Source organism: Mytilus californianus, unplaced genomic scaffold (genome assembly GCF_021869535.1).
Source record: "Mytilus californianus isolate M0D057914Y unplaced genomic scaffold, xbMytCali1.0.p SCAF_13, whole genome shotgun sequence".
Classification (NCBI taxonomy): domain Eukaryota; kingdom Metazoa; phylum Mollusca; class Bivalvia; order Mytilida; family Mytilidae; genus Mytilus; species Mytilus californianus.
This window is the reverse complement of record NW_026262615.1, coordinates 46,872,822-46,882,725: the sequence shown is the minus strand read 5'-3', so window position 1 is coordinate 46,882,725 and position 9,904 is coordinate 46,872,822.

Below are 9,904 nucleotides of genomic sequence, written 5' to 3'. Positions count from 1 at the left end.
CTAGGTGCAAATGAAAGTTGGGACCCTTAGGCATGCTTGACTGAAAAATCCAGGTGGGGTATAGCACGGATTTTTTTTAAAATTGATCCAAAGTTGGGGTCCGGCACCCTACCCTACCCTAACTTTCAAAGTTTATAAAAAAAATTCTGAGGCAATACTTTTTTCCACACTAGGTGCAAATGAAAGTTGGGACCCTTAGGCATGCTTGACTGAAAAATCCAGGTGGGGTATAGCACGGATTTTTTTTAAAATTGATCCAAAGTTGGGGTCCGGCACCCTACCCTACCCTAACTTTCAAAGTTTATAAAAAAAATTCTGAGGCAATACTTTTTTCCACACTAGGTGCAAATGAAAGTTGGGACCCTTAGGCATGCTTGACTGAAAAATCCAGGTGGGGTATAGCACGGATTTTTTTTAAAATTGATCCAAAGTTGGGGTCCGGCACCCTACCCTACCCTAACTTTCAAAGTTTATAAAAAAAATTCTGAGGCAATACTTTTTTCCACACTAGGTGCAAATGAAAGTTGGGACCCTTAGGCATGCTTGACTGAAAAATCCAGGTGGGGTATAGCACGGATTTTTTTTAAAATTGATCCAAAGTTGGGGTCCGGCACCCTACCCTACCCTAACTTTCAAAGTTTATAAAAAAAATTCTGAGGCAATACTTTTTTCCACACTAGGTGCAAATGAAAGTTGGGACCCTTAGGCATGCTTGACTGAAAAATCCAGGTGGGGTATAGCACGGATTTTTTTTAAAATTGATCCAAAGTTGGGGTCCGGCACCCTACCCTACCCTAACTTTCAAAGTTTATAAAAAAAATTCTGAGGCAATACTTTTTTCCACACTAGGTGCAAATGAAAGTTGGGACCCTTAGGCATGCTTGACTGAAAAATCCAGGTGGGGTATAGCACGGATTTTTTTTAAAATTGATCCAAAGTTGGGGTCCGGCACCCTACCCTACCCTAACTTTCAAAGTTTATAAAAAAAATTCTGAGGCAATACTTTTTTCCACACTAGGTGCAAATGAAAGTTGGGACCCTTAGGCATGCTTGACTGAAAAATCCAGGTGGGGTATAGCACGGATTTTTTTTAAAATTGATCCAAAGTTGGGGTCCGGCACCCTACCCTACCCTAACTTTCAAAGTTTATAAAAAAAATTCTGAGGCAATACTTTTTTCCACACTAGGTGCAAATGAAAGTTGGGACCCTTAGGCATGCTTGACTGAAAAATCCAGGTGGGGTATAGCACGGATTTTTTTTAAAATTGATCCAAAGTTGGGGTCCGGCACCCTACCCTACCCTAACTTTCAAAGTTTATAAAAAAAATTCTGAGGCAATACTTTTTTCCACACTAGGTGCAAATGAAAGTTGGGACCCTTAGGCATGCTTGACTGAAAAATCCAGGTGGGGTATAGCACGGATTTTTTTTAAAATTGATCCAAAGTTGGGGTCCGGCACCCTACCCTACCCTAACTTTCAAAGTTTATAAAAAAAATTCTGAGGCAATACTTTTTTCCACACTAGGTGCAAATGAAAGTTGGGACCCTTAGGCATGCTTGACTGAAAAATCCAGGTGGGGTATAGCACGGATTTTTTTTAAAATTGATCCAAAGTTGGGGTCCGGCACCCTACCCTACCCTAACTTTCAAAGTTTATAAAAAAAATTCTGAGGCAATACTTTTTTCCACACTAGGTGCAAATGAAAGTTGGGACCCTTAGGCATGCTTGACTGAAAAATCCAGGTGGGGTATAGCACGGATTTTTTTTAAAATTGATCCAAAGTTGGGGTCCGGCACCCTACCCTACCCTAACTTTCAAAGTTTATAAAAAAAATTCTGAGGCAATACTTTTTTCCACACTAGGTGCAAATGAAAGTTGGGACCCTTAGGCATGCTTGACTGAAAAATCCAGGTGGGGTATAGCACGGATTTTTTTTAAAATTGATCCAAAGTTGGGGTCCGGCACCCTACCCTACCCTAACTTTCAAAGTTTATAAAAAAAATTCTGAGGCAATACTTTTTTCCACACTAGGTGCAAATGAAAGTTGGGACCCTTAGGCATGCTTGACTGAAAAATCCAGGTGGGGTATAGCACGGATTTTTTTTAAAATTGATCCAAAGTTGGGGTCCGGCACCCTACCCTACCCTAACTTTCAAAGTTTATAAAAAAAATTCTGAGGCAATACTTTTTTCCACACTAGGTGCAAATGAAAGTTGGGACCCTTAGGCATGCTTGACTGAAAAATCCAGGTGGGGTATAGCACGGATTTTTTTTAAAATTGATCCAAAGTTGGGGTCCGGCACCCTACCCTACCCTAACTTTCAAAGTTTATAAAAAAAATTCTGAGGCAATACTTTTTTCCACACTAGGTGCAAATGAAAGTTGGGACCCTTAGGCATGCTTGACTGAAAAATCCAGGTGGGGTATAGCACGGATTTTTTTTAAAATTGATCCAAAGTTGGGGTCCGGCACCCTACCCTACCCTAACTTTCAAAGTTTATAAAAAAAATTCTGAGGCAATACTTTTTTCCACACTAGGTGCAAATGAAAGTTGGGACCCTTAGGCATGCTTGACTGAAAAATCCAGGTGGGGTATAGCACGGATTTTTTTTAAAATTGATCCAAAGTTGGGGTCCGGCACCCTACCCTACCCTAACTTTCAAAGTTTATAAAAAAAATTCTGAGGCAATACTTTTTTCCACACTAGGTGCAAATGAAAGTTGGGACCCTTAGGCATGCTTGACTGAAAAATCCAGGTGGGGTATAGCACGGATTTTTTTTAAAATTGATCCAAAGTTGGGGTCCGGCACCCTACCCTACCCTAACTTTCAAAGTTTATAAAAAAAATTCTGAGGCAATACTTTTTTCCACACTAGGTGCAAATGAAAGTTGGGACCCTTAGGCATGCTTGACTGAAAAATCCAGGTGGGGTATAGCACGGATTTTTTTTAAAATTGATCCAAAGTTGGGGTCCGGCACCCTACCCTACCCTAACTTTCAAAGTTTATAAAAAAAATTCTGAGGCAATACTTTTTTCCACACTAGGTGCAAATGAAAGTTGGGACCCTTAGGCATGCTTGACTGAAAAATCCAGGTGGGGTATAGCACGGATTTTTTTTAAAATTGATCCAAAGTTGGGGTCCGGCACCCTACCCTACCCTAACTTTCAAAGTTTATAAAAAAAATTCTGAGGCAATACTTTTTTCCACACTAGGTGCAAATGAAAGTTGGGACCCTTAGGCATGCTTGACTGAAAAATCCAGGTGGGGTATAGCACGGATTTTTTTTAAAATTGATCCAAAGTTGGGGTCCGGCACCCTACCCTACCCTAACTTTCAAAGTTTATAAAAAAAATTCTGAGGCAATACTTTTTTCCACACTAGGTGCAAATGAAAGTTGGGACCCTTAGGCATGCTTGACTGAAAAATCCAGGTGGGGTATAGCACGGATTTTTTTTAAAATTGATCCAAAGTTGGGGTCCGGCACCCTACCCTACCCTAACTTTCAAAGTTTATAAAAAAAATTCTGAGGCAATACTTTTTTCCACACTAGGTGCAAATGAAAGTTGGGACCCTTAGGCATGCTTGACTGAAAAATCCAGGTGGGGTATAGCACGGATTTTTTTTAAAATTGATCCAAAGTTGGGGTCCGGCACCCTACCCTACCCTAACTTTCAAAGTTTATAAAAAAAATTCTGAGGCAATACTTTTTTCCACACTAGGTGCAAATGAAAGTTGGGACCCTTAGGCATGCTTGACTGAAAAATCCAGGTGGGGTATAGCACGGATTTTTTTTAAAATTGATCCAAAGTTGGGGTCCGGCACCCTACCCTACCCTAACTTTCAAAGTTTATAAAAAAAATTCTGAGGCAATACTTTTTTCCACACTAGGTGCAAATGAAAGTTGGGACCCTTAGGCATGCTTGACTGAAAAATCCAGGTGGGGTATAGCACGGATTTTTTTTAAAATTGATCCAAAGTTGGGGTCCGGCACCCTACCCTACCCTAACTTTCAAAGTTTATAAAAAAAATTCTGAGGCAATACTTTTTTCCACACTAGGTGCAAATGAAAGTTGGGACCCTTAGGCATGCTTGACTGAAAAATCCAGGTGGGGTATAGCACGGATTTTTTTTAAAATTGATCCAAAGTTGGGGTCCGGCACCCTACCCTACCCTAACTTTCAAAGTTTATAAAAAAAATTCTGAGGCAATACTTTTTTCCACACTAGGTGCAAATGAAAGTTGGGACCCTTAGGCATGCTTGACTGAAAAATCCAGGTGGGGTATAGCACGGATTTTTTTTAAAATTGATCCAAAGTTGGGGTCCGGCACCCTACCCTACCCTAACTTTCAAAGTTTATAAAAAAAATTCTGAGGCAATACTTTTTTCCACACTAGGTGCAAATGAAAGTTGGGACCCTTAGGCATGCTTGACTGAAAAATCCAGGTGGGGTATAGCACGGATTTTTTTTAAAATTGATCCAAAGTTGGGGTCCGGCACCCTACCCTACCCTAACTTTCAAAGTTTATAAAAAAAATTCTGAGGCAATACTTTTTTCCACACTAGGTGCAAATGAAAGTTGGGACCCTTAGGCATGCTTGACTGAAAAATCCAGGTGGGGTATAGCACGGATTTTTTTTAAAATTGATCCAAAGTTGGGGTCCGGCACCCTACCCTACCCTAACTTTCAAAGTTTATAAAAAAAATTCTGAGGCAATACTTTTTTCCACACTAGGTGCAAATGAAAGTTGGGACCCTTAGGCATGCTTGACTGAAAAATCCAGGTGGGGTATAGCACGGATTTTTTTTAAAATTGATCCAAAGTTGGGGTCCGGCACCCTACCCTACCCTAACTTTCAAAGTTTATAAAAAAAATTCTGAGGCAATACTTTTTTCCACACTAGGTGCAAATGAAAGTTGGGACCCTTAGGCATGCTTGACTGAAAAATCCAGGTGGGGTATAGCACGGATTTTTTTTAAAATTGATCCAAAGTTGGGGTCCGGCACCCTACCCTACCCTAACTTTCAAAGTTTATAAAAAAAATTCTGAGGCAATACTTTTTTCCACACTAGGTGCAAATGAAAGTTGGGACCCTTAGGCATGCTTGACTGAAAAATTCAGGTGGGGTATAGCACGGATTTTTTTTAAAATTGATCCAAAGTTGGGGTCCGGCACCCTACCCTACCCTAACTTTCAAAGTTTATAAAAAAAATTCTGAGGCAATACTTTTTTCCACACTAGGTGCAAATGAAAGTTGGGACCCTTAGGCATGCTTGACTGAAAAATCCAGGTGGGGTATAGCACGGATTTTTTTTAAAATTGATCCAAAGTTGGGGTCCGGCACCCTACCCTACCCTAACTTTCAAAGTTTATAAAAAAAATTCTGAGGCAATACTTTTTTCCACACTAGGTGCAAATGAAAGTTGGGACCCTTAGGCATGCTTGACTGAAAAATCCAGGTGGGGTATAGCACGGATTTTTTTTAAAATTGATCCAAAGTTGGGGTCCGGCACCCTACCCTACCCTAACTTTCAAAGTTTATAAAAAAAATTCTGAGGCAATACTTTTTTCCACACTAGGTGCAAATGAAAGTTGGGACCCTTAGGCATGCTTGACTGAAAAATCCAGGTGGGGTATAGCACGGATTTTTTTTAAAATTGATCCAAAGTTGGGGTCCGGCACCCTACCCTACCCTAACTTTCAAAGTTTATAAAAAAAATTCTGAGGCAATACTTTTTTCCACACTAGGTGCAAATGAAAGTTGGGACCCTTAGGCATGCTTGACTGAAAAATCCAGGTGGGGTATAGCACGGATTTTTTTTAAAATTGATCCAAAGTTGGGGTCCGGCACCCTACCCTACCCTAACTTTCAAAGTTTATAAAAAAAATTCTGAGGCAATACTTTTTTCCACACTAGGTGCAAATGAAAGTTGGGACCCTTAGGCATGCTTGACTGAAAAATCCAGGTGGGGTATAGCACGGATTTTTTTTAAAATTGATCCAAAGTTGGGGTCCGGCACCCTACCCTACCCTAACTTTCAAAGTTTATAAAAAAAATTCTGAGGCAATACTTTTTTCCACACTAGGTGCAAATGAAAGTTGGGACCCTTAGGCATGCTTGACTGAAAAATCCAGGTGGGGTATAGCACGGATTTTTTTTAAAATTGATCCAAAGTTGGGGTCCGGCACCCTACCCTACCCTAACTTTCAAAGTTTATAAAAAAAATTCTGAGGCAATACTTTTTTCCACACTAGGTGCAAATGAAAGTTGGGACCCTTAGGCATGCTTGACTGAAAAATCCAGGTGGGGTATAGCACGGATTTTTTTTAAAATTGATCCAAAGTTGGGGTCCGGCACCCTACCCTACCCTAACTTTCAAAGTTTATAAAAAAAATTCTGAGGCAATACTTTTTTCCACACTAGGTGCAAATGAAAGTTGGGACCCTTAGGCATGCTTGACTGAAAAATCCAGGTGGGGTATAGCACGGATTTTTTTTAAAATTGATCCAAAGTTGGGGTCCGGCACCCTACCCTACCCTAACTTTCAAAGTTTATAAAAAAAATTCTGAGGCAATACTTTTTTCCACACTAGGTGCAAATGAAAGTTGGGACCCTTAGGCATGCTTGACTGAAAAATCCAGGTGGGGTATAGCACGGATTTTTTTTAAAATTGATCCAAAGTTGGGGTCCGGCACCCTACCCTACCCTAACTTTCAAAGTTTATAAAAAAAATTCTGAGGCAATACTTTTTTCCACACTAGGTGCAAATGAAAGTTGGGACCCTTAGGCATGCTTGACTGAAAAATCCAGGTGGGGTATAGCACGGATTTTTTTTAAAATTGATCCAAAGTTGGGGTCCGGCACCCTACCCTACCCTAACTTTCAAAGTTTATAAAAAAAATTCTGAGGCAATACTTTTTTCCACACTAGGTGCAAATGAAAGTTGGGACCCTTAGGCATGCTTGACTGAAAAATCCAGGTGGGGTATAGCACGGATTTTTTTTAAAATTGATCCAAAGTTGGGGTCCGGCACCCTACCCTACCCTAACTTTCAAAGTTTATAAAAAAAATTCTGAGGCAATACTTTTTTCCACACTAGGTGCAAATGAAAGTTGGGACCCTTAGGCATGCTTGACTGAAAAATCCAGGTGGGGTATAGCACGGATTTTTTTTAAAATTGATCCAAAGTTGGGGTCCGGCACCCTACCCTACCCTAACTTTCAAAGTTTATAAAAAAAATTCTGAGGCAATACTTTTTTCCACACTAGGTGCAAATGAAAGTTGGGACCCTTAGGCATGCTTGACTGAAAAATCCAGGTGGGGTATAGCACGGATTTTTTTTAAAATTGATCCAAAGTTGGGGTCCGGCACCCTACCCTACCCTAACTTTCAAAGTTTATAAAAAAAATTCTGAGGCAATACTTTTTTCCACACTAGGTGCAAATGAAAGTTGGGACCCTTAGGCATGCTTGACTGAAAAATCCAGGTGGGGTATAGCACGGATTTTTTTTAAAATTGATCCAAAGTTGGGGTCCGGCACCCTACCCTACCCTAACTTTCAAAGTTTATAAAAAAAATTCTGAGGCAATACTTTTTTCCACACTAGGTGCAAATGAAAGTTGGGACCCTTAGGCATGCTTGACTGAAAAATCCAGGTGGGGTATAGCACGGATTTTTTTTAAAATTGATCCAAAGTTGGGGTCCGGCACCCTACCCTACCCTAACTTTCAAAGTTTATAAAAAAAATTCTGAGGCAATACTTTTTTCCACACTAGGTGCAAATGAAAGTTGGGACCCTTAGGCATGCTTGACTGAAAAATCCAGGTGGGGTATAGCACGGATTTTTTTTAAAATTGATCCAAAGTTGGGGTCCGGCACCCTACCCTACCCTAACTTTCAAAGTTTATAAAAAAAATTCTGAGGCAATACTTTTTTCCACACTAGGTGCAAATGAAAGTTGGGACCCTTAGGCATGCTTGACTGAAAAATCCAGGTGGGGTATAGCACGGATTTTTTTTAAAATTGATCCAAAGTTGGGGTCCGGCACCCTACCCTACCCTAACTTTCAAAGTTTATAAAAAAAATTCTGAGGCAATACTTTTTTCCACACTAGGTGCAAATGAAAGTTGGGACCCTTAGGCATGCTTGACTGAAAAATCCAGGTGGGGTATAGCACGGATTTTTTTTAAAATTGATCCAAAGTTGGGGTCCGGCACCCTACCCTACCCTAACTTTCAAAGTTTATAAAAAAAATTCTGAGGCAATACTTTTTTCCACACTAGGTGCAAATGAAAGTTGGGACCCTTAGGCATGCTTGACTGAAAAATCCAGGTGGGGTATAGCACGGATTTTTTTTAAAATTGATCCAAAGTTGGGGTCCGGCACCCTACCCTACCCTAACTTTCAAAGTTTATAAAAAAAATTCTGAGGCAATACTTTTTTCCACACTAGGTGCAAATGAAAGTTGGGACCCTTAGGCATGCTTGACTGAAAAATCCAGGTGGGGTATAGCACGGATTTTTTTTAAAATTGATCCAAAGTTGGGGTCCGGCACCCTACCCTACCCTAACTTTCAAAGTTTATAAAAAAAATTCTGAGGCAATACTTTTTTCCACACTAGGTGCAAATGAAAGTTGGGACCCTTAGGCATGCTTGACTGAAAAATCCAGGTGGGGTATAGCACGGATTTTTTTTAAAATTGATCCAAAGTTGGGGTCCGGCACCCTACCCTACCCTAACTTTCAAAGTTTATAAAAAAAATTCTGAGGCAATACTTTTTTCCACACTAGGTGCAAATGAAAGTTGGGACCCTTAGGCATGCTTGACTGAAAAATCCAGGTGGGGTATAGCACGGATTTTTTTTAAAATTGATCCAAAGTTGGGGTCCGGCACCCTACCCTACCCTAACTTTCAAAGTTTATAAAAAAAATTCTGAGGCAATACTTTTTTCCACACTAGGTGCAAATGAAAGTTGGGACCCTTAGGCATGCTTGACTGAAAAATCCAGGTGGGGTATAGCACGGATTTTTTTTAAAATTGATCCAAAGTTGGGGTCCGGCACCCTACCCTACCCTAACTTTCAAAGTTTATAAAAAAAATTCTGAGGCAATACTTTTTTCCACACTAGGTGCAAATGAAAGTTGGGACCCTTAGGCATGCTTGACTGAAAAATCCAGGTGGGGTATAGCACGGATTTTTTTTAAAATTGATCCAAAGTTGGGGTCCGGCACCCTACCCTACCCTAACTTTCAAAGTTTATAAAAAAAATTCTGAGGCAATACTTTTTTCCACACTAGGTGCAAATGAAAGTTGGGACCCTTAGGCATGCTTGACTGAAAAATCCAGGTGGGGTATAGCACGGATTTTTTTTAAAATTGATCCAAAGTTGGGGTCCGGCACCCTACCCTACCCTAACTTTCAAAGTTTATAAAAAAAATTCTGAGGCAATACTTTTTTCCACACTAGGTGCAAATGAAAGTTGGGACCCTTAGGCATGCTTGACTGAAAAATCCAGGTGGGGTATAGCACGGATTTTTTTAAAATTGATCCAAAGTTGGGGTCCGGCACCCTACCCTACCCTAACTTTCAAAGTTTATAAAAAAAATTCTGAGGCAATACTTTTTTCCACACTAGGTGCAAATGAAAGTTGGGACCCTTAGGCATGCTTGACTGAAAAATCCAGGTGGGGTATAGCACGGATTTTTTTTAAAATTGATCCAAAGTTGGGGTCCGGCACCCTACCCTACCCTAACTTTCAAAGTTTATAAAAAAAATTCTGAGGCAATACTTTTTTCCACACTAGGTGCAAATGAAAGTTGGGACCCTTAGGCATGCTTGACTGAAAAATCCAGGTGGGGTATAGCACGGATTTTTTTTAAAATTGATCCAAAGTTGGGGTCCG